The following is a 23,916-nucleotide window of genomic DNA, read 5'->3' as shown; positions in this document are numbered from 1 at the left end:
AGGATAAACCCAAACTGTTTTCCCTAGCAGATTCTTTTCATGCACCACAGGCACTTTGTCCCCATCTACTGTGTGTAGAAGATCTGATTGAGCAGGACCAGCTCAATTGATGGAACCCCTGGTGTTAACTAACCAGGTGGCTTTTGCCAAGTGCTTGTCCCAGTTTTTAAAGGTTCCACCACCCATTGCCTTTAAAGTAGTTTTTAACAATCCATTGTACCTTTCAATTTTACCTGAGGCTAGTGCATGATAGGGGATATGGTGTCCCCACTCAATGCCATGTTCTTTGGCCCAGTTATTTATGAGACTGTTTTTGAAATTACTTCCATTATCTGGTTCAATTCTGGTGTACCATATCACCACAAGACTTGTTTCTCTAGGCCCAGGATGGTGTTCTGGGCTGTGGCATGAGGCAAAGGATATGTTTCCAGCCATCCTGTACTTGCTTCCACCATTTTCAGCACATAGCTCTCACCCTGGCGGGTTTGAGGCAGTGTGATGTAGTCGACTTGCCAGGCCTCCCCATACCTATATTTTGACTATCTCCCTTCATATCACAGAGGTTTCAACCTTTTAGCTTGCTTAATTGCAGCCCATATGTCACAATTGTGGATGACCTGCACAATAGCATCCAAAGATAAATCCACCCCTCAGTCACGTGCCCATCGATATGTTCCATCCCTGCCTTGATGACCTGAAGCATTGTGGGCCCATCTAGCTAAAAACAGTTCACCTTTATGGTCCTAGTCCAGATCTATTTGGAACTCTTGAGCAGCCTCATCTGCTCGTTGGTTGTTCTGATGTTCCTCAGTAGCTTGATATGAAGGTACGTGGGCATCTACGTGACGCACTTTTACATCAGGTTTCTCTTACCAAGCAGCAATATCTTTCCACAGTTCAGCAGCCCAGACAGGTTTATCTCTATGTTGCCAGTTGTTTTGCTTCCACTGCTTTAACCAGCGCCATAAGGCATTTCCTGCCATCCATGAGTCAGTATAGAGATAGTCTCGGCCACTTTTCTTGGTCTGCAATGTCCAAAGCCAATTGGATGGCTTTTACCTCTGCAAATTGACTTGATTCACCCTCTCCTTCAGCTGTTTTTGCAACTAGTTGTGTAGGATTCCATACGGCAGCTTTCCACCTTCGATGGCCTCCTACCAGACGACAGGATCCATCAGTGAAAAGAGCATATTTTTTCTCATTCTCTGGAAGTTGATCGTATGGTGGGGCTTCTTCAGCCCGTTTTACCACTTTTTCTGGTGGTATTCCAAAGTGCGTGCCTTCTGGCCAGTCTGTTATTGCTTCTACAATTCTTGGACGATCGAGTCTTCCTATCCTAGCTCTCTGTGAGAGTAAAGCAATCCATTTACTCCAGGTAGAATCGGTAGCATGATGAAGGGAAGATGCTCTACCTGTGTATATAAAACCCAGTACAGGTAATCGTGGCACCAGGAGGAGCTGTGCCTCAGTGCCAATTACTTCTGAAGCAGCTCTAACTCCTTTGTATGTGGGCAATATCTCTTTTTCAGTGGCTGTGTAGTTGGCTTCGGAGCCTTTGTAGTTTCGACCCCAAAATCCTAGAGGTTGGCCTTGAGTCTCTCCTGGAGCTTTCTGCCAGAGACTCCGTGTAGGACCATCACCTTCGTCTCTGATGTAGAGCACATTTTTAATATCTGGTCCTGTTCGAATTGGTCCAAGGGCCAATTCTCAGAAACCCCACTACAAAGGATTTATCTGAAAGGCCAGTCAAAGCATGCAGCCATCCTACATTCTCAGTCTTTATAGCTGCAGTACCAAAGGACCACTGGTACCCTTTTGGGTCCTCGAAATCACTTCCCTTGAGGTAGTCTATGCCAAGCATGCACGGAGCATCTGGACCAGTCATTATCGGGTGTTTATGCCACTTTATTCCAGTGAGGCTCACATCAGCCTTCACAATACTCAGTTCTTTAGATCCCCCTGTCACTCCAGAAATAGTGACAGATTCTGTCCCGTTCTGATTCGATGGCATTAGGATGCACTGTGCACCAGTGTCCACCAAGGCTTTATACTTTTGTGGCTCTAATGTGCCAGGCCATCAAATCCACACAATCCAATTCATTTGGTTGTCCCTCTCCTCCACGTGGCTGGAGGCAGGGCACCTCTGAGCTTGAGCACATACAACATTGTCAGTACGTGCATTACTGAAGTTTGCATCTTCATTACTCACACCTGATGTACAGGGATCTTGAGTCACCAGCATATTTGAATTGGGTAACTCTACACTGGAGATTTGAGCAGCCACCTTTTTAGAAGGACCTCCTTTTGCCTTCGTCTTACTCAGCAACATAAATACTTGGTCTTCTAGGACGGCAGTAGGTTTCTGATCCCACTTTTTCATGTCCTCTCCATACTCACTCAGGAGTGCCCATAGGATTCCTCTTACTGAATTCTGTTTCTCTCGATTCTGTCTCACAGGAGGGCGTCTCCTCTTAATGGCTTCAATGTGGCGTCCTCCTCCTATCTGAGGAAAAAAGGGTGAATGCAATTTCTCATCTTTTCTTACATCTGAGCCCTAGGCCCGATGAGGGGCCATGACAGCATCTTCACATTCTCGTGCTGTTTTAATTATATCACCCACAATTACATCCATATTTCCAGGAACCCATAGCATTACTGACAGTGTATGGTTTAAAGGCTGTGGTGCAGCATGCACAAACCTTTGAAACATAGGTCTAGGGCATGGCATTTGATAACGATCTTCAATGTTTTCATCACTATAGATCAGATCTCATACAGCCAATTCTTCCAGATACTTGGTAGCTTTTTCAAGTGTGGGTCCTTTGATCTGTGGGCAGTCTATTTCCTCTTTTTAGGGATATCTCTCCCTTAGAGCTGACAAGAGTAATTTCCATAGGCTGGTGGTTCTAGCCTTTTCCCCAAATGCCCGATAAACACCTGCATCTTTGGCCAGGGATCCCAACTGCCTGGCTTCCCTCTGAGTTAATGTACGGTAGCAGCCCCACTATTCCAGAATTGGAGTAGCCAAGTGAGAAGTGGTTCACCTGAAAAACGGCTGTAGTTTTTTCTCAGAGTACGCAAGTCCCTCATGGAACAGGACTGAGCAGATTCTGAGTCTGAGTCCTGCTCAGCTGACTCTGCTTTAGATTCTGCTCTAGCTGCTCTATGAGGTGAGGCAACATCCTCTATTTTCTCTATCACCTGGTCATCTATTTCAGACCTTGAAGGGTTAAGGCTCATTTCTGATTTCCATTGTTTTCCTTTTCTCCTAGTTACAGGGTCAACAAGTAACTGTGTGGGCTGAGGGGGAGAGGCTGTGGTGTCTGCAGCAATAGCAGCAGCAGCGCTGGCTTTCTGAACAGCAGCAGTGTCTGTGGGGGGGAGGCAGCAGCTGCAGCTGTAGAAGAAATCACTGGCAATGCTCACCGGACGTATCAGAGTTGTGCCCTTGTGTGTTGGGGGCAAGCAGTGGCTGCGGAGGCGAAAGTGGGGGTGCTCTCTGTACCAGGTGTGCACATTCCCCTAATTTTAGTTGTTGTACTCCTCACCAACATATGAAAACACATGTCAATACTCACAGACACCTGAAAAAAATTGACTACAACAATCAGGAGGTTCAAAACTATAATAAGCATAATGCCATTTTGACTAGAATCTGGTGAACTCAGCCCAAGAGAGGCAGTGCCTGGCAGGGTCATGGAACAGATCATCCTCAGTGCAATCACACAGCACCTGCAGGATTGTCAAGGGATCAGACACAGCAAGCACGGGTTTAGGAAGGGCAGGTCATGCCTGACCAACCTGATCTCCTTTTATGATCAGGTGACCCGACTGGTGGATGAGGGGAAGGCTGTGGATGTGGTCTACCTGGACTGCAGCAAGGCCTTTGACACCGTCTCCCACAGCATCCTCCTGAAAAAACTATCAGCCCGTGGATTGGACAGGAGCACCCTGTGCTGGGTTAAGAACTGGCTGGAGGGCCGGGCCCAGAGAGTGGTGCTGAATGGGGCTGCATCCAGTTGGCAGCCGGTCACTAGTGGTGTCCCCCAAGGATCAGTGTTGGGCCCGGTTCTGTTCAATATCTTCATTGATGATCTAGATGAGGGGATTGAGTCCATCATCAGCAAATTCGCAGACGACACTAAGCTGGGGGGAAGTATAGATCAACTGGAAGGCAGGAGGGCTCTGCAGAGGGACCTGGACAGACTGGAGAGTTGGGCTGATTCCAATGGGATGAGTTTTAACACAGCCAAGTGCCGGGTCCTGCACTTTGGCCACAACAACCCCATGCAGCGCTACAGGCTGGGGACAGAGTGGCTGGAGAGCAGCCAGGCAGAAAGGGACCTGGGAGTCTGGATTGACAGGAAGCTGAACATCAGCCAGCAGTGTGCCCAGGTGGCCAAGAAGGCCAATGGCATCCTGGTCTGTATCCGGAACAGCATGGCCAGCAGGTCCAAGGAAGTGATTCTGCCCCTGTATTCAGCACTGGTGAGGCCACACCTCGAGTACTGTGTCCAGTTCTGGGCCCCCCAGTTCAGGGAGGATATCGAGGTCCTGGAGCAGGTCCAAAGGTGGGCAACCAGGCTGGTGAAGGGACTCGAGCACAGACCCTATGAGGAGAGGCTGAGAGAGCTGGGGCTGTTCAGCCTGGAGAAGAGGAGGCTCAGGGGAGACCTCATCGCTGTCTACAACTACCTGAAAGGAGGTTGTAACCGGGTGGACGTTGGTCTCTTTTGCTAGACGACTTTCAACAAGACAAGAGGGCATGGTCTTAAGTTGTGCCAGGGGAAATTTAGGTTAGATATTAGAAAGAATTTTTTTACGGAGAGAGTGATCCGGCATTGGAATGGGCTGCCCAGGGAAGTAGTGGATTCTCCGTCCCTGGAGCTATTTAAAAAGAGACTGGATGTGGCACTCAGTGCCATAGTCTAGCAACCGCAACGGTGGTTCAAGGGTTGGACTCGATGATCTCTGAGGTCCCTTCCAACCCAGCCAATTCTATGATTCTATGATAGTTCCAGAAAAGAAGGCTGAAAATGCAATTACCAACAAAGTTCTTAATCCTTGTATGAAACACCACTGCACCGTGTACTGCGCTGTATACTAGTATTGCAGACCATACCACAGCTACTTTACTCATGCAGTGTTTACCAAAAATGAACCACATAGTAACACTCATTCCAGCTGCAAAAGCACATATCACATACCCTGAATACCAAAGGTATGTCACAATTGGTTTAATCTCCAACCCTGTTATATTTCCAGAGAAAGAGGTCTGATTCTCACTCAGCAAAGCCATATTGGTATGCTCCCACTGGAGCTAGAATTCAAAATATTCAGGTAAATTAGTCAAAATATGAACTGGGCTCAAGCTAATTATTTCAGTTCCTACGTTGGATGCCAATAAATCTGTCACAGTTTTACACTGGCCCACCAATCAACTGAATTACAGATGCCCTTGATTAATCCCCCTCCCCTCCCTGATAAAGGAAGGAGAGTGAATAAGGGAGAGAGACTTATGGGTTGGAAACTAAACTAAACACCTTTATTGAATCAGTAATGATAAAAAGGAAAAATTACTAAATATATACAAATATACAGGAAAATTGATACCACGTTCCTCCCCCCTCTCCCCCAATAACTCTCACGTTACCACTAAGGCTGCAGGGCAGCCCTGGGAAAGTCCAGGATGGACTCCTGGAGTCAGCAGCAGTCAGGAGCTGGATGCAGGAGCACACAGGTTCAGGCTGGTATGGATCAGGTCCCCAGGCAGAGGAATGGATGGAATCCTCCCAGGATGCTGAAGAAAACAGGGACAGGTGAAGAAGGGGAAGCAGGAAGGGGTTTGTCCCTCATGATACCTCCAATTTATACTGAGTATGACACGTATGGATTGGAATACTCTGGTCAATTTTTGTCATTTATCTTGTCCATTCCTCCCTAAAGGAGGGTTGCAGGTGTGACCTCTTTACTCCTTTTCTCCTTCCGCAGGGCAAAATGTTCCTCAGAACTCAGCAGTGTCCTTGGCTCTGCACACCAGTCTCTATCAGTAGCTATAAACTTCAAGTGTTATCAGTCCTAGGAGCAGACACTGTCTGAGAAACTGGCTGTTCATTTCAGCAAGTACAGCAACCTATATAAAACTTAGCTGAAAGCAAAGACAGATAATTACCTTTATCCTGGCCAAAACCAGAACAGGGATAGAAAAGGAAACTCTTAAAATGATTAATTGGTGAACACTTTATGCAATAAAACAGGGTCCCTCTGAGTCACCATCCAAATTCAGCATAGGAAAATAGGTACCCAACAATTAGTCTCCTTGTTTTTGGAACAACATACAAAAGACATAAGGGAAAAATTGGAAAAACTATGAAAAGCAGATAGTAGAAATCTGGAAGTGCTACTAGCCTGGAGATTTTTTAGCAAGAGAGAAGAAAGCTATAAAAAAGGAACATGACAAATAATGGTGGTTTAAAGAACGGATTGGGTGCGACCTAAAGGGCCTGGAAGGAAACTAAGAAAGGATCAATGTGCTTTTGGAAACAAAAGGAACGTAATAAGGAAAGGGGTTGGCAGAGTAGGAGTGTTTTTTCCCCCCTTTTTGTGTTGAGTTTTCTTCCAAAGCGACGACATTCTATCTGTGCTGGGTGATGCCAAGAACGACCATTTCCTTTCTTACGGGGAAATGCAAAGTGCAGCCTACAGGGCGTTATTGATGGCAGCGCAGAAAGCAGCTGCCGTAGGAAAGAGAGGCTGCTGCAGGCTTTTGGAAAGGGATACTTGTCATGCATTGCTCCTCCCGCCTCTAAGGGAAGGTGTCCTGCAGGCAGGGCAGGAACGGGCTCGCTGCCGCTGCCCCCATCCCCTCATTGTGTGACAGGACAATCGCTGCCAGCGCTCGGGGCTCCCTGCAGAGACCCCGATGATGCTGGTGCCATGCGGGGTGGGTGAGTGGGTATGAAGCGGCAGCGTAGGGATAGGAGTGAGCTGAAAGAGCAACAGCTGCTGCATGGAGGGTAGAAGTGGTGGCACTGACAAGGTGGTGGTGACGAGGTGATGGTGACAAAATGGTGGAGGCAAATTTTCCAAGACCATTCCCAGGGAGCTAATGAGACCAATGTTGTGTTTGGGGTGGTGAGGAGTGATGGACCTCAAAGGCTTTTCCTCACTGTCCAGGCCTCTTGCAGAGACACTCTGCACCAATACCAGTTGAATATAAATTTCTAAACTGAAAACCAGTAAAATTGAACTTTTAAAAAAATTTATTTGATGCTCTTTGTAATCTTCCTCCACACTGGAACCTCTCTGATTAGCTGTGCAAGTCTTGAACACTAAAAACACCACAGGGGGACATGGATGCTCAGTGCTGTAATGGGCCCAATGGTGCCAGAGGGACTGAGCCCATGATCCTCAAGTACTGACAGGAGACTGAAAAATAAAAACCCTCTTAAGAAGTTAAAGCCAAAAAAACCCTAACCAATTTATCTTTAAGTACTGATAGGCCCCATTGGGTCCTATTACTGACAAAGCCTCCCCAGAGACTTGTTAGAGAAGGTCACTGGAGGCCATGATTTCAGGGAGGCAAAGACTCTGTAAAGGTGGCTCTGAAGAAACAGATATTTATTTATTTGTGTGTTTATGTATTTATGCATTTATTTATTTTATGGATCTGTCAGGCCAAACTCGAAACCCCAGGCAATGGGAAGGCAGAGCCCCCCCCCAACTTGTGGGTCAGGACTTTTCCTGGGGGCAGTGGGGTGTGAAGATGAGCAATAAAAACTGTGGGAAAAATGAACAACACCTCCGTGATACCCCAAGAAGGGGCAAAGAGCAAACTAAGTGCAGAGCCTAAACATAAACTTCTGCCTGGTGGTGGTGATACAGGGACCATTTCTAAAGTCACCTTTCCAGACACAGACTGTGCAGACAAAGGCCATTCCCATTCCTCTCCAATTGTCCCCTTCTCCTACTCTTTGTTTATTCAGATGCCTCTCCCCTGGGTGCTGCTTTGAGCAGCAGGTTGTTCAAAGCTTGCCTGTCTTTCAGCAGGTTGATTCTCTCTTTAGCCACCTCTGTCATGATGATCACAGCTCTCTTTTCCCATCTGTCTCTCTAAACCATTTCTCCTCAGATTCTTCTTCACTTTCTCTGTTTGACTTTTCTTGGCTTGCACATAGGAAAACTGCTGCTGTGCGCGTGTGCAGTCAGTTCTCTAAGGAGAGCAGGTGGTGCAGTGGAGCTGTAACCTCCAGCTGCAGAGAGGAGTGGAGAAGTCTAATGCAAGGACCAGAGATGGAAGTCCCAGGTGGGACATGACAGAAATGGTGGGGCTGTGGAGATCAGCAATAAAGTTGTCCACACAGTGTCAGACCTCAGGGAACCTCTGTCACCGCTTGTCTTAAATGACAATTATGAGATGATTTGTTAAAATATATTTTAAAAAAGTAACATAAATCAAAAACCCAAAAAGTACCACAAACAGTTTTCATTAAGCACAGTATCAAATTTTCCTCCTTTACTACAATGTGAAAACCTCTCCAATTAGCTGTAAAAATCTTGAAGATGTGAAGAATATCCCATGGAGAGCCATGGCTCTTTATCTAATTCTGTATTTCAATGAGCCCCAGGGTGTGTTTGGTGCTGAGTCCATGATCCTCAGGTGCTGAGAGATGAATGAACAAACTACTCCAGAAGTCAGAATGGAACCTGAAAGTACCTTGAAGCATTGAGTGGCCCCACTGTGGGCCATTGCTTCCAGAACCTCTCCATGGCCTTGTTAATGCAGATCACTAGAAGCCATATTTGCAGGGAGGCAAAGGCTCTGTAAAGGTGGCTCTGAAGCCAAGGGTTTTTCATGTTTTGCTTATTAATAAAGCATTGATGTTGCCAGATGAACCTCTTTAAGGGCACAGTGCTCCAAGGTCCAACCAGGTATTCCACCAGAAACTCACAAATAGTGCTCCGAATCTGTTGCCCTCAGGGTTGACTAGCCTGGCTCAGTGCTATTGCTCCTAAAGCAGCTAACCTCTCTGCTGCCTTGCTCAGGAGTGAGCTGAGCCTGTGTTTTGAAGCTCACCTTTTATTTGCCCTTTAATCCTGCTCATGCGCAGTTAGGGCCTGCCTTAATCAGGCACAGGTGGGCTTAGCACAAGCTCATGCCCACTCCCTGGCAATTAGTGGCACCTGGTTGCCTCATTTCACTACATTCCCCCCCCCCCCTTTTTTTTTTTTTTTGAAAAGGAACACAAAAAATATGTGAAGTTCAAAAGTATACGATGTCCAAATGTGCAAATTCAGAAAGGGTTTTCAGTTTGAGCTGCTGGATGATGCATCATTGTCCATTAATGATCTGGTCGTGGCAGGGTGTGTCCATTTCACGGCCTGATTTGTTTGTTCAAGGAGGGCTTTTATTTTGTCCTCCAGGCCGATGGGTGCAGCTGGTGGGGTGGCCGCTTCTTTCCCATGCTCTTTTTCTGAGCTGGGAGGTGGCAGTAGGGGTGGTTTCAAGCAGCAACTAGGGCTGCCCATCTCGGGGCATGTGCTGTCGGCATCTTTGCATTCTTTTGTACGTTTCTTTCGGTGCTCAGAGCAGGTGCTTCTTCTTCCTCCGGCCCAATGTCTGATAGAAACTCGGCTATAGAATGGTGCGACTTTCCTCTCATGCCCTTAATGGCAGGGCCGTTGTCCCTTAGTCCTAAAATAGCCTTCCGGGTTTTTCCACCCTCAGGAAGAGGGGTGAGTAGCGGAGGCGCTTTGAGGACAACACCGGATCCTGCTTCTGATGGTGGTGCTGTAGTATCAACGCTAGCGCTTGGCGGAAGCGCTGCAATGGCGGTGACAGCAGCTTCCGCCTCTGCTTTTACTTCATTTAGGGCATTTATCACCATTCCCCATGTACCGCCTAATCGGATTATGTTTTTATACATTTCTTGAGTATGGAGGTTTCCCAACAGGTCACTGACCTCATGCCAAAGTTCTTATGCAGCCACATAGGACGGGGAGGAGGAGAGTTCTTGCTCCTTCTCCAGTGTCACCAGCTTCTAATTAACAGGGGTGCTTGCTGACAATCCCATCTTTTCCTTTTTCTTGGTCAATCAGTGGTAGAGAAGGAAAGGTAGTGGATCTTCTTACCCGACTCCTTGGGTTTTCTGCTAATGTTAGTTTGCGTCGAACTAGCTCCCTTTTTTCTGATTCATCTGAGCGGGGGCTAGATCAAGGTCTATGCCCACATTCTCCACCAGATATTGCAAGAAAACCTCTTCTAGGGCACGGCGCTCCAAGGTCCAAGCAGGTGTTCCAGCAGAAACTCACGCATAGCACGCTGAGTCTATTGCCCTCAGGGTTGACTAACCTGGATAGAAAGTATTACTCCAAAAGCAGCCAATCACTCTGCTGATTTGCTCAGGAGTGAGCTGAGACTATGAGTTTGACCCTCACCTTTTATTGGCCCCCTAATCCTGGTCATGCGCAGTGGGGGCCCGCCCTAATCAGGCACAGGTAGGCTTAACACAAGCTCATGCCCACTCCTTGGCAATTAGTGGCACGTGGTTGATTCATTTCACTACAGGAAAGGGCCAGTCAAAGTTTCAGTTGTCACTCTTTGCATTTATTTCCAGTCCCATTTGTTGGGAGTTTTGGGAGGCCTATTGAGCAACAGTGGAGAGTGGCCACCAAGGGCTGGTATATTCGAGGTTTGTTGTAAAAAGCAAAGCCATAGCCTGATTGTTGGTGGTGCTGTGGGTAGGGTTCCATGTGAGGGTTAGGGCTAGCCAAAATTTTCAGTGTTCACTGTTTGGATTTGTGTTGGGAGTTTTTGGAGGTCTATTGAGAAACAGTCGAAAGTGGCCGTCTAGGGCTGGTATATTCAAGGTCTGTGATAAAACGCAAAGCCATAGCCCAATTGTTGGTGGTGCTTTGGGTAGGGTTCCATGTGAGGGTTAGGGCCAGCCAAAGTTTTCAGTGGTCACTCTTTGTATTTGTTTTCCGGTTCCCTTCGTTGGGAGTTTTGGGAAGCCTATCGAGCAACAGTGGACAGTGGCCGCCCAGGGCTGGTATATTCGAAGTTTGTGCTAAAACGCCAAGCCATAACCCGATTGTTGGTGGTGGTGTGGGTAGGGTTCCATGTAAGGGTTAGGGCCAACCAAAGTTTTCAGTGGTCACTCTTTGCATTTGTTTGCCACTTCCCTTTGTTGGGAGTTTTGGGAGGCTTGTTGAGCAACAGTGGAGAGTGGCCACCAAGGGCTGGTATATCCGAGGTTTATGGTAACACGCAAAGCCGTAGCCTGATTGTTGTTTGTGGTGTGGGTAGGGTTGCATGTGAGGGTTAGGGCCAGCCAAAGTTTTCAGTGGTCGCTCTTTGCATTTGTTTTCGAGTCCCGTTCTTTGCGAGTTGTGGGAGGCCTATTGAGCAATAGTGGAGAATGGCCGCCGAGGGTTGGTATATTCGAGGTTTGTGGTAAAACGCAAAGTCGTAGCTCGATTGTTGGTGGTGCTGTGGGTAGGGTAGGGTTCCAAGTGAGGGTTAGGCCCTGCGAAAGTTTTCAGTGGTCACTCTTTGCATTTGTTTGCCAGTCCTGTTCGTTCGGTGTTTAGGGAGGCCTATTGAACAACAGTGGAGAGTGGCTGCCTAAAGTTTGTATATTCGAGGTTTGTTGTAAAATGCAAAGCCGTAGCCTGATTGTGGGTAGTGCTGTGGGTAGGATTCGATTTGAGGGTCAGGGCCAGCCAAAATTTTCAGTGGTCACTTGATATAAGCACCTTGAATTAAAATATGTCTCTTGAATCACCTTTTTTTTTTCTTCTCTGGTTGCAACATTATGTCAATTAACATATGTTTATCTCACCGTATGCCTGACAGACACCTAAAAGATAAGATTGCTTGTCAAGTTGCCTCCTTGTGCATGGTAGAGACAAAAACAATGAAAGTAGCAGGACACCAAAAGACAAAAAGATAAGGATGACTCATCTCCGGGAAGTCTGGAAATCTGTATGTTTCAGGGATATATGCAAAAAAGGGACCCGTCTTTCTTTTTGCTGTATAAAAAACCCTAGGAAAAAAGGAAAAGGTGGCAGCTTTCTTCTAGACGCCCCCTTCTCTCGGCACTTTGCTTTCCAGCCATGAGGCAGACACAGCGGAGGATCGAACAGCGGAGAACCCAGAAGTAACTCCAGCCTGAGGCCAGGTCCAACGCGGACGGTGAAAAACCTCTTTGTTCTTTTCTTTTACCTTAATGACTCTCTCTCCAAGGTGACTAATTTGTGCAAAGACTTTCTGCGGGCAAACCGGTTTTCCCTGTTTTGAAGGTGGTGTTATCGTTTCCTGCCCTAAATAAATCCTTGTAACTTGTTTAAATCCTAAAGCCTTTTTATTTTTTGTAAATTCACGCGTCGTCTATAAGTAGTGGCTGAATTTTCCTCACAATCAAAATATAAATAATAACTCGGATCGTAATATTTTTATTGGCGTCACGGACAGGAAAAAATCGAGGAACAATATCAGAGCCTGCTTTTAGTTTGATGCCTGAATTGCAAAACTAACTCTTAAACAAATTTAAAATAATTTAAAGCCAAAGTAAATACAAATGGAGGCCATAGCTTGTTCTGCCAGCTCCAGTGGAGGTAAAAAACAGACTGTTTCCTTCTATAAGGAGGAAGAATTCCGTGAATATGCTCTTGTTCATGCTTTCTGGGACCACCTAACAACTCATAATTATATCCCGAAGGATACTCTTTACGATTTAATTTACACAAATTATAAGAATGGTGACTTTACCGCCCTTGCTAAATCTGTAAAAATTTTAGACAATCCTTCTTCTCTGGACAAAGATTCCAAAAAACATGTGAAAAAACTCGGGGTAGACTTTTTCAGCGCTCGTGCCTTTTTTATCCTAGCCGCTATAATTTGGCAGGAGAAAGAAGAAATGCGCCAAAGATTAGAAAATCTTGAAAGTGGCATGTTTGTAGAATTTGGGGACCTCCTAAAAACCATTGACGAAGCTGAAGACTCCGGGGAGCCAAATTCTGAAATCAGTGCTGCACTTGGTCCGATTCTGGAAGGCCATACATCTGCGTCTGAATATACAACAGATGATGGATAGTATGTCTCTCCTGAAAGACCCTGTAAAAAAACGGTGCATTTTGCACCCAAAAAGGGGAAAAGAAGACCCTCCATTTTAAAATCAAAGCCACAGCCGAAAGCTGCCAACTCGCAAACAGGCATTCCCCTCAGGCTGTTAACCCGCCCGAGGGAGAAATGGCTGAATAACGCAAATGGGTCAGCACATTTATAAAAACTGGGGCTAAAAAATTTGATAAATTGGAGAAAAAGGTCCAGCAGATCGCTGTAATGAGCGAGAAGTCCTCTACTCAATCTTCCTCCTGTCATGAGACTTTTGATAGTTCAGAAGATGAAAGCATGCCTGTAACGTCCTGTAATTAGAGCAGAACATACACGTGAGCTAGATACCGGACGGGAGCAAGTTACTCATAAAGAATTTCCATACTCTCCTCTGGAACTGACCCAATTAAAGAGTCAATTTGGCAGATTACCTTTGGAAACTGATATAGACTATGTGGTAAGGGTTTCATCTTCCAGTGGAGACCACATATTATTATCAGAAAAAGAAGTGTCAGGCCACTAGGGTCCTGGAGTTATGTTGATCATTGGTAATTCCAGAGCTCCATGGTCCCTGACCCAACAAGCTGCTTATAATGTGGGCTTCACTGACCCCATAGCTAGGGGAGAACCCCATGTATTGTGAGGGGGTCTCACCCAGCTACTGGACAATGTTCATAAAGCCAGTGTGATCCAAATGATTTATGACCATGCTCTGGTGATAAACCAGGAGAACCCACTTATGCTAAAAGTAAAACCTGAGAGGATGGATATTCTCATCAGAAGGTTACCTACGCAACTGCAAAATCTACAGATCAAGGCTAGAATCGAAAAGTCAAATAGAAATTCGCTATTAGGCACGGACTATACTTGGTCCGATCTGCTTACTGAATTGACAGAATTTGGACGCAAATATGTGGCAACCAAAGCTGATTCTACATCTGTAAGAATTCTTCAAACCCCAGCAAATTATAATGATAAGAAAAAATTGACTCATGCCACTGTGGCTGCCAGGCCTCCCCAAATTCCTCCTCACCAGCAGGAGGAATCACAGGGTGACTGGACAGTTGTAAATAGGGGAAGCAGACAGAGAAACCACAATAATCATCAAAATAGACCCTCCCGAGAAAGAAATAATTCACCACAGGGTCAACTGGGACCTTTTGCAAAGCTTAAAGAGGAAGCTAAGTGAAAAGGCATCCCTCCTTCAATCTTAAGTCACAATTTTACTTATGGCCATCTAAAAGCCTTAGTAGAGGGATGGCCTGCCAGGTCACATTCAGGGGAAAGATCTGGAAATTACCATAATTCGGGAAACTAAAAGGCCCTCTCTCTGCTACTAAAAAGAAAGCAAAAAGACAGCAGAGAGAGGAGACAGGTCCTGACCCCAGTTCAGTAAATTCTACTGACCCCTGAATAAACCTTGGGAAACAATCCCTACAAATCAAAATGATTGGTCCAAAAATAATGAACAATCAAATCCTAAAATATCAAGTCCTCCAAAAGACTGGCAAAATGTGCTAAGATTGGTCTTGAATAAAAATGGAGATTTGGAACTTACATGCGCTGTTGGGCCAAAATGCTACCCTGTCACATTTGTAGTGGACACAGGGGCACAGATCTCCACGTTAAAATCTGATGTAGCCAAAAAATGTGGTATTAATTCTTCACTCAAACCAATATTTGTTAGTGGTGCTTTGGGAACCTCTGTGTTGCAAAAGACAGCTAAAGTTTCCCTTAAACTACCGGGAGACGAAGAGTTAATACGAACCCAGATTATTGTAGATAATATCCCTTACAATTTGTTAGGAATGGATGTATTGATTGGCAGATTGTGGAGAGATGAAAACGGTTGTCTTTGGAATTTTGGCACCCCAGTCTTAAAGTTAGACTGCTAACAGCCCCCTCTTGCCTCCCCCAAAGCAAAATCACGAATATTAAGCAGTATCCTATTCCCTTAGCAGCTAGAGAAGGTATCAGGGATGTAATTTCTGACTTGAAACGGAAAGGTATAGTTGTGCCTTGTCATTCACCTTATAATTCCTCGATTTGGCCCATAAGAAAACCAAATGGAAAATGGAAAATGACTGTAGATTATAGGAAATTGAATGCCAATACTGAAAAATTAACTGCAGCCATCCCAAACATTGCAGATCTGGTGCTAGAAATCCAGGAAGCAGCACACCCAGTGCTTGCATCTCTGGATGTGAAAGATATGTTTTTCCAAATTCCAATTGACCCTGAAGATCAAAAATATTTTGCTTTTACTTGGAATGGAATACAATATACTTTCACCATGTTACCTCAGGGCTATAAATATTCTCCCACGCTGGCTCACCATGCTCTTGCACAGGAGCTGGAAAATATCACAGAAATAAAAAATAACCCAGATGTGAAGATTTACCAATACATTGATGATGTACTGATAGGTGGTAAAACTGAGCAAGCTGTGAGAACAGTTTATGATGCCATAATTGGGCACTTAACAAGATTACAAATTGAAATACCTGAGGAAAAAAGACAACCTATGTCCCAAGAAACTAAATTTCTAGGGATCAACTGGAAAGTTGGAACAGGGACCATTCTTACTGATACACTTTCTCACTTAGGAGAAATAAAAGCACCCACAAATAAAAAGGAATTGCAGGAAATTATGGGGACTTTGCAATATTGGCGAAAGCACATACCAGAGCCTTTATATGCCTTTACATGCCAGGCCTTTATATGACCTGCTGAAAAAGCATCGCCTATGGGAGTGGAATCACAACCATGAGGAAGCTTTAAAACTTCGAGAGGCACAAACCTTTCAGACCCTGGGACCTCTCCACCCTGCAGACCTGATAATAATTGAATAGGGTTTTTCCCCTAGCACCTTCTCTTATCACTTTTGGCAAGGAGGCCCAGCAGGACCCCCCAGACCTATATCGTTTTATTCACAGTCATTAAAAGCCTCTGAAAAGCGCTATTCAATTCTAGAAAAGGCTTTGCTTACAGTCAGCAGGGCACTGAAAGAGATAAGCAAGATAATTAGAAAACAACAGGTAATCCTGCAGGGACCCTTTAAAGTGCTTAACCAGGTCTTATCTGGGAAACCGCCCCCTGATGGGATTTCTCAGAAAGGGACTATCAGAAAATGGTGTTCCCAAATTGAATATTTTGCTGAGCTGTTTCAAATTGTTGAAGGCCCAGACAAGCAATTGAAAATTCAGGAACCCCTTGACTCCATGAAAGAAAAAGATTTAATTATGAAAACTCCTAGCCCCATTAAGGAAGCCCCAGAATTTGAAAGCAGTATGCATAATGCCTGGTTCACTGATGCTTCTTCCAGAAGTGTCCTGGTTTGGGCCTTTATCCTGGTTTGGGCAAGAAGACAGGGGTAAACATGGTTTTTTAAATCAGCTGCAATTAAACCTGGTTCTGTCCAGGCAGAGTTTCTAGTGGCCACTCAGTCCTGCTTCCAGGGAGCCTGGGAAGTGTGGGGCACATCCATGCCAGAAGCCTGAGGTCCCCAACCCCCTCAGGACACAAGCCTGATGTGCCCAGCCCCCCCATGTCATCCCCCCCATGTCATCCCCCCCCTGCCAACTTCCAACTTCACCCCCTGAGTTGGGTCCCTCCCCCCCAAGGCCCAGCACGGGTTTAAGAAGGGCAGGTCATGCCTGACCAACCTGATCTCCTTTTATGATCAGGTGACCCAACTGGTGGATGAGGGGAAGGCTGTGGATGTGGTCTACCTGGACTTCAGTAAGGCCTTTGACACCGTCTCCCACAGCATCCTCCTGAAAAAACTATAAGCCCGTGGCTTGGACAGGAGCACCCTGTGCTGGGTTAAGAACTGGCTGGAGGGCCGGGCCCAGAGAGTGGTGCTGAATGGGGCTGCATCCAGTTGGCAGCTAGTCACTAGTGGTGTCCCCCAGGGATCAGTGTTTGGCCCAGTTCTGTTTAATATCTTCATTGATGATTTAGATGAGGGGATTGAGTCCATCATCAGCAAATTCGCAGACGACACTAAGCTGGGGGGAAGTGTCGATCAACTGGAAGGCAGGAGGGCTCTGCAGAGGGACCTGGACAGACTGGAGAGTTGGGCTGATTCCAATGGGATGAGGTTTAACACGGCCAAGTGCCGGGTCCTGCACTTTGGCCACAACAACCACATGCAGCACTACAGGCTGGGGACAGAGTGGCTGGAGAGCAGCCAGGCAGAAAGGGACCTGGGAGTCTGGATTGACAGGAAGCTGAACATGAGCCAGCAGTGTGCCCAGGTGGCCAAGAAAGCCAATGGCATCCTGGCCTGTATCCGGAACAGCATGGCCAGCAGGTCCAAGGAAGTGATTCTGCCCCTGTACTCAGCCCTGGTGAGGCCACACCTCGAGTCCTGTGTCCAGTTCTGGGCCCCCCAGTTCAGGAAGGATATCAAGGTCCTGGAGCAGGTCCAAAGGAGGGCAACCAGGCTGGTGAAGGGACTCGAGCACAGACCCTATGAGGAGAGGCTGAGAGAGCTGGGGCTGTTCAGCCTGGAGAAGAGGCGGCTCAGGGGAGACCTCATCGCTGTCTACAACTACCTGAAAGGAGGTTGTAACCGGGCGGACGTTGGTCTCTTTTGCTAGACGACTTTCAACAAGACAAGAGGGCATGGTCTTAAGTTGTGCCAGGGGAAGTTTAGGTTAGATATTAGAAAGAATTTCTTTACGGAGAGAGTGATCAAGCATTGGAATGGGCTTCCCAGGGAAGTAGTGGATTCTCCGTCCCTGGAGCTATTTAAAAAGAGACTGGATGTGGCACTCAGTGCCATAGTCTAGCAACCGCAACGGTGGTTCAAGGGTTGGACTCGATGATCTCTGAGGTCCCTTCCAACCCAGCCAATTCTATGATTCTATGATTCTATGATTCTTTTCTTCCTCCCCCCACTGCTTCCCGCAATCACGCTGCAGCTCCCGGGAGGTTTCACTCCGCCACCCAGGGGCTGCACCCAAACCCCCCGCCCCGCAGCCAGGACCCCCACACTGGTGACTGCCAGAGCATCGCCCCCACCTCCCCACCGGCCTGGGCTATGCCCCCCCTGCAGGTACCGGGAAGTGATGGGAGGTGATGGGAGGGGGGTGGTTATCCCAGTGCTGCCTTAACTGGGGGTGAGCAGCACAAGATGGGGGAGGGGGGGGGGAGGATGGGTGAGAGGGGGGAACTAAACTTATCCCTGGGGTGAGGGCGGTAAGTTTAGCGACCCCCCAACCTCTTCAAGTGGGTTGAGGAGCTGTGATTTGGTCTCCCCCCACTTCATTGGGGGATTCCTAACTAATCCTGGGTTGGGCGTCTTTGATAGGGGATCCCCAAGTCATCCCCAAAGTTTTTTTTGGAGTGGCTGCCACTGGGGACCCTCAAATTACCCTGGATTCAGGGGTAATGTTGGCAACCCCAGAATCCTTCCAGGGGACTTAATAACACCAGGGCTCAGGAACCATAATCAGGGATTGCCAAAACATCTCAGGAGACCCCAACTCAAGAGCATTGGGGTGATCCCAATTCACGTCAGGAGTGGCTCAAAATGCTAGAAACCTGTCTCCCACCCAGTTCCCCTTTGGGATTTAGGTGCCAGTTTAGCTCCTAAAGATGAAGTAAAGGATGATCAGTGGTTGTCCAACTCTATGGGTAACCTCCTCATTCCACCTCACACTCCATTTTCACCCACAGTAAGTTTGATGTAGGTTTTGGCTTCCATCACCACACAAAAACCCCACCACTACTTTTTCACTGCACTATGGCTTCTTTCATAGGCATGCAGTTACTCTATCTGGACAAAAACGTCTCTGGGTGACCCAAAGATAAGACAGCTTTTGGTCAAAGCATGACATTGGTGAAATATCACTGAATCCATCCTGGAGAAAAATTAGACATTGGCAAGGATCGGTTTGGGATCCACTTGGCCCATCTCCAGCACTGGAAAATTCATCGGGGTGAGAGACCTCAGAGAGGTCCTGACTGCGGGAGACATTTTAGTGACAGCTCGGACCTGGTCCAATTGTGACACCATCACACAGGCACCATGTCCTACACCTGCCCTGACTGTGGTAAAGGTTTTAGAAGGAGATGGAATTTTATCAAGAATCAAGGGATCCATATGGGTGAACAACCCTTTAAATGTTCCGACTGTGGGAAGGAGTTTACCCAGAATTCCCATTTATCACAGCATCGCTGCATCCACAAGGGAGAGAGACCCTATAAGTGTCTGGAGTGTGGGAAGGAGTTTACCTGGAGTTCCAGTTTATCAGAGTATCACCTCATCCATACAGGAGAGAAGTTGTATCCCTGCACTCACTGCAGGAAGGCCTTCAACAATGGCACTGTTGGGGAAACAGTTCAGAAATATACAGGTTGTGAGCAATCCTGACTTACTTCAATTTAGGCCACATTGGGTTAATGGTTATTGAGGCCTAGTTAGAGGTTTTCTAAAAAAAAGCTACTGGGAAAGAGATAACTTAATTGGCAACAGAAGAGGAAAATAATTATGTGAGATTAGTGTTTCCGTGAGAATGGAATGTGTAATTGGAATACAAAGCCACCTGCATGATATGATGGTGTAAACAAGACTTCTCTATATAAGTGAGTGCAAGCTGTTAATAAACGATTTCATACAATCATATTGATGTGCACATGGAATCCTTAAGCCTCCGCAGACTGTTTTCCCACATAGCACCACTTGGATTCATCACCAATATGTCCACGCTGGGGAAAAACCCTACACGTGTCCCCAGTGTGAAAAGAGCTTCACAGCCAGCTTGGGTCTCTCCTATTACCTACGGATCCATGCAGGTGAGCGTCCATACAAGTGTCCCAAGTGCGGGAAGAGCTTCAGGCAAAGCTCCCATTTGAAGAACCACCAATGCCTCCATACCAGTGAAAAACATTAAAGCTACACTCAATGACAGATGAGATTTTAATGGAAATTAGATTTCATCTGTCATTACTTAACCCATCACAGCAAAGTATGAAGGGTCATTTTGACCTCATTTTCCAAGCTCCATCACACCAATGATGCTTATTTCAACTTCTTGTGGAGAACAAAATGTAGTCAGATCGGGAACCGCTTCATATCCCACTCAAAATTTCAGATTTAATATTTGTTTCAGCGTCATGAAGGCTTTTTACCAAATAAGGAAAAACCAGAAAAGTATTTACAATTAAGACACCCTCCTAAAGGGATGTGGCAGGATGGGATCCTGGACACTTTTCCTGCACAGCAGGCTGGGCGTGCAGCTGAGGGAGCAGTACAAGAGGGAGGCAGCAGACTGCAGGACAATGCTGACAGCAACAGAGCAGGATCATCTCTACTACACGGTTTTTAAATCCTTCCAGGGATGGTTGTTCCACCACTTTCCTAAGCAGACTGTTCCAACACCTAACTACTCTCTCAGTAAAGAAATTCTTCCTCAGATCTAGCCTAAACCTCCCCTGGTGCAACTTCAGGCCATGTCCTCTTTTCCTCTCATTGTTCCCTTGGGAGAAGAGGCCTCTGTGACACCATGGGTGATGTAATGGGTCATCTTGATCAGCCTGCAGTAAGGCTTCTGTCAGTTGTCTCCTGAAATAAGAGAATTAAAACTCCAATAGTTTTTCATGAGGATTGAATGAGAGAGCTCAGTAGAAAAGAATCTGGCTGAAAAGCCCCAGAACATCTTCCTTGCTTGCTTGATCGATTGACTGATTTCTTGTGAAGCAGTAGTTTTAGAGAAATAAAAGTAGTAGTTTAAAGGAACATATATTCAATGGTTTTACAGAAGTAGAAGTATAGAAGTAGCAATAGTTTAAGGGGGTCTCATGGAAATTTACTAGCCAAGTAACATAGGTAGATACATGTATGGCAAGGGTATATGTGATAATGTAGTTCCTAAGGAAAACTTATCCATGAGAGCAGATTATGGGATATATGAAGGTTACCAAAGTCTGCTGAAGGACCAAAACTGAGTCAAAATTAATTATGAGTTCTTTTTGTTTTTGTAATTGTGCTGCATTTGTGTAAATTTTCCATTCTTATTTGGTTTTGTAATGCTCTACTGTTGTGAAGTTTGTGATCATTGTACATAGTGTTACTATGTACATAGTGTTACAATGTTACTGCATGTGATGACACCAAAAGTTGAAGAACAAGGACTCTGCACATCATACAGATCACCACTGCCTGAATTGAAGAAGCTGGAGTCGAGATGCTAAGCTTGTAGCCATCATATCACTGCCTTATGATATTGCCTTATGATATCATCATTCCTTGTGATATTTGGACTCATGGGGTGAGGGGACTGGATTGTTGAGATGTCATTTGACTATGTGGTTTTTGTGATCCAAGCAATCAGCCTTTGTGATTGCACAGCCTGAACAATGAAGTATCTATTTTGTGCTTTTATAATATATATATCCATACATATCTTTGAGTGATTTGTGTTCCCTAAAAATTCCTCATAATAATTTTACTTGCTAGAGCAACAGAACTGATAATATGACTGTAGAGTAAAAGACCTGGAGTATCATTTCATCTTAATCTGATCAAGGGGTACTTGGATGGTCTCAGGAGGCTGTCATTCTTTGTTTACCCTGCAAAGGGAAACTCTGGCCTGGGAGATGGAATCTCCTTTGGCTGTTGTCTGGGTCAGGCCATGGGATGTGACAGTGCTGTGCTGTTGTGCCAGCAGCAGGTGGTTGTGCTGGAGTGCCCTGACATTTCCTGTAGCACCACAGGGCTGTGCTTGGCCACTCAATTGAGCAGCTGCCCTGACTGAGGTTGGAGCACCCATGGAACCTCCAGTGTCACCCGTGGCTTGCAGGGGAAGAGGAGGGAAAGGAGATTCCCCCTGGCAGTGCCTGGGTGTCCAGTGGGAGAGTGGAAGAAGCAGAGGTTGTGTCTCTAGTGGGGAACTGGCTGTGCTGGAAAGGAGGGAGGGAGGGGACATGAGAGATGACTTCAGTGTGTGTCACACTGGGTTCCTGGGGAGCCCCAGGGAGAGCTGGAGGGAGCCCCGAGAGAGTTGAGCAAGTGGCAAAGTCTGGCGCTGCTCCTGTGCTGCTGGGCCGGGCTCCTGAGACTGAGAGAGTTGCTGGCAAGCAGAGAGTGCTGCAGAGAGAGAGCTCTGGGCAAGAGCAGCTCCTCTGCAGAGCGCAGCAGGGCTGAGGGCACTGCCTGCAGGCAGCAGGGCAGGGGAGAGAGAGGAGGGAGAGAGAGGAGAAAGGCAGCCTGGGCTGGGAGGAGAGCTGAGAGCTGCCTGGGGGAGAAATTTCACAGCCTCTGCCATGGTGAGTCTCTGGCTGCAGGGCAGTGAAGCTGGGCTTCCTGCAGGGGGTCTTCTCCAGCTGGCAGCCTGTGCCACAGATGATGGGATCCTTCCGGAGGATTTTGGTGGGCAGGAGGAAAAGGTTTGGCAGAGCAGGGCTGTCCTGGAGCAGCATCAGAGGGAGAGGGCATGGGGCTGCCTTCTGCTGGGGTGGCTGCAGGGGCTGAGGGGGTGTGTGCAGACAGAGGTGCCCAGGGCTGTCCTTCAGAGCAGGGTCCTGCAGCCCAGGGGCTGTGTGCTGGGGCAGGGACTCTGCTGCCTGCCTGCCAGGGGCAACTCTCAGCCTTCCCAGGGAGCTCCGTGCTGCTGGCAGAAGCTGTGGCTGCCAGGAGACAGGGAGGACAGGGCAGGGTCCTTCTTGTTTTGAGAGGGTTCTGTGAGACAGCACTGCTCTCGGATCCAAAATCATACCCAGATTATTTCTGAGGGATTTTTCATATGCACAGTCAGGGCACAGGTTCCTGCTGGGAAACTTGGCTTTCCTCAGGCTGCACTTCCACTTTTCTCTTTCTTGTTAAGGTGGGAGGAAACCTCACCTGGGGAGGTGAGATCAGGGGCTGAGAGTCCCTACACCATCACCCTCCTGTGTGCTAGGAACCTCAGCCAGTGCTTTCAGCCTCCTTTACCCTACAGATACACCCAGCATCACCTTCCTAGGTTCATCAGGGTCTGTGTGACAGCATAGCCCTCAGCCAGCCCGTGGGGTCTGGGGTTTTGGGCACCTCCTCCTCCATCTGCTCACACAAGAGGTGAAGTGCATCTATGCTGCCATGTGCCCACCTCCCCCTGCCCAGGGGCTGGAGGTGCCTGCCAGGCATTATCAACATCTGGGAGGGGTTGTGCACTGCTGAGGGAGGGAAAGGCTTTCCTGAGTGCCCCTCTGCCTCTCTTCATGCCCCCTTCAGCTGCTCTTGCTGTTGATGTCAGGCTGAGAGCAGAAGTTTCAGCTGCAGGCACAGCTCTTGTGGCTCCTCCCATGAAGATGGTTTCAGGAAAGGAGGTGTCCAGCTGTGCTCTGCCCTAGGAAGCTCTGGGCAGTGCAGTCTGAGTGAGGCTGGGCAGGGAGCTGACCTCTCTTCATCAGATGCCCTCATTCCATCCTTGGGGTGTCTGTCCAAGCTGTGAGCTGCCTTCCAGGGGGGCACAATGAGCCTCATGTGTCCTGGGCTGGAAATGGTTTGCTGAGACCTTGAGAAAGGGTCAGACACTGAGTACTCTGAGCTGGGTCCCCCTGCTCTCAGCAGGGAGAGACAGAGACACAGCCCAGCTCCCCCTTCTCTGCATGCAGCTGCAGGCAATGCTCTTTGCTCACTCTGTTCTGCCTGAGTGCTGCAGCAATGCTGAGGGTTTCTGATACCCAAGAACACTCCCCAGAGGAGATGGGGTAAGCTATAACAAAAAAACCCCAAACTTCTAAAACTGCATTCTCTTGTCAGGGATCTTTTATGCAGGGAGGAGAGAATCTGCAATGCCTTTGGAATCACT

At 47.1% G+C, this 23,916-nt stretch overlaps 1 pseudogene; it reads left to right on the top strand.

Annotated features, from left to right (window-relative positions):
• Nucleotides 1-23,916, top strand: part of LOC115600055 — a 46,232-nt pseudogene that overhangs the window by 20,096 nt on the left and 2,220 nt on the right.

The sequence above is a fragment of the Calypte anna genome, chromosome W (genome assembly GCF_003957555.1).
Source record: "Calypte anna isolate BGI_N300 chromosome W, bCalAnn1_v1.p, whole genome shotgun sequence".
Classification (NCBI taxonomy): Eukaryota; Metazoa; Chordata; class Aves; order Apodiformes; family Trochilidae; genus Calypte; species Calypte anna.
This window is presented reverse-complemented; position numbering and strand designations above follow the sequence as displayed.